The sequence below is a fragment of the Cynoglossus semilaevis genome, chromosome 19, assembly GCF_000523025.1.
Source record: "Cynoglossus semilaevis isolate Cse_v1.0 chromosome 19, Cse_v1.0, whole genome shotgun sequence".
Classification (NCBI taxonomy): domain Eukaryota; kingdom Metazoa; phylum Chordata; class Actinopteri; order Pleuronectiformes; family Cynoglossidae; genus Cynoglossus; species Cynoglossus semilaevis.
The window spans coordinates 16,520,857-16,522,685 of NC_024325.1; positions in this window are offsets into that span (position 1 = coordinate 16,520,857).

Genomic DNA, 1,829 nt, shown 5'->3' on the forward strand with positions numbered 1-1,829 from the left:
TCACCCCCCCCCCCCGCATCCCCTCAAAGGTCACAGGGTCAGGGTTTCAAACCTGTGTCTTTGTAAACATTAAGGCTCTGAAAACAACCAGGAAATGAGGTTTACATGGTGACCACGCCCCCAACAGGCCGACACCACGCCCACATCCACGTCCACTACAACAACTCCAACACCGTCATCTGAACAGAACCCAGACCAGCCGTGGAGGACTGGGTCTGTGGTCACAGAAACGCCTCATCGTCACTCAACAGAAATCAACAGAAACACTGACATTCGTCTGTGGGCTCTGCTGACGGACAGCTGACCAGGGGGCGGGGCAGATCTGTGGGGGGTGTGGCTCTTCATGGAAGATCGCAGGGCAGAGAGCAATGGAAGCGTCGGCAGCTCTTTGACCCTGATGGAAGCAAAAAGATACGCCTAACCTCTCACGTCACCACCAGAGGGCAGCCTCTGATTGGACCTCAGGACTACAGAGGGCAGCCTCTGATTGGACCTCAGGACTACAGAGGGCAGCCTCTGATTGGACTAACTGGGCCAGGGCATAGCTGTTGAAACGTTCATCCTTGACGTGGGCAGCCTCTGATTGGACTAACTGGTCCAGGTCATAGTTGTTGAAACGTTCATCCTTGAACTTTTTTGTCTTCCGTGAACACTTTGATCAACGTTCACAGCCAACATCGCAGCTCACTGTCACTTCACATGTTAGTTCAAGTGAAGTGATGTCACTAAAAGCATCAGTGACATCATCACTGGTCCAAAATCTCATTGTTTTGTTAGAAACGTCCAGAAGGCTCCCTCTGCTGGTGGAATAATAAATGAATAAATGAATGTTCAGCTAAGAAGTAAAAACCTTCCTCATTAACGCAGACATGCCAACCTGAAAAGGTGTGAGCGCCATCAACAGGTGAACACTCTCTCTGCCTGGCAGGCACATTATTACTGCTGGAGATTATGGAATATTACGTTGAAAGTTGGGATGAACAGGGAGCTGCTGCCATCATGTGGAACATCGTGGGATGTGTGTTAATGTTGTCCTAATTTTTTCTACTTTAACTCTCGTTAAGATGAAGCTAATCAACAACAACGACAATTTTCAAAAGAAGAAAGAAAAACAATATTAGTCGTTAACACATTTCAGGAGTCGTTTTAACATGAAAGCAGGGATGCTAATTAGCTAGGTAGCTAACCTCCAACCGTCACAAGAAAATGAAAAGTAAGATTTACCATTGATTACCAGAAAAGTGTTTTGTGTCAAGCTAGTTAGCATAAGCGCTACAGCAGAACGTGAGGACAAGTCAGCGTGGACTCAGTCCACAGAGGGTTAACGAAAACCTGCTGTCCGATCTCATGGATGCAGAAAGGCTGTTAGCGTTAGCATTTCCCGCCGTTCTCACCGCAACAAACACACAGCTGTGGTCGGCTCTGGTTTTTATCAAAATGTTAAATTCTTGTTTTTCATTTTCCTCACTGTTGAACTACGACCTGATGACATCACACCATCTGTCAATCAGTCAGGGTTAGCGTTAGCTACGAGTGTGTTTACAGTTTCATGTTGTTGTGAGGAAACCTCTGCTCTCCTTCTCCCAACATTATGATCAATAATCAATAATCAATTTATTCATGATGATTTTTTTCAGGTTTCCACCTGGAATGAGGTGCGACCGTCAGGAAGGATCGTTTAAAATGATCTGGAAGTTTCCACACATCAACATCGATCGACTGATTGATAAAAGGCTCCCTGTCCTCCCAGCCGTCACCTCCTCCTCCTCCTCCCCCTCCCCCTCCCTCTCCCCCCCCCCCCCCCTCCTTCCCCTCCCTCTCTCTCTCCA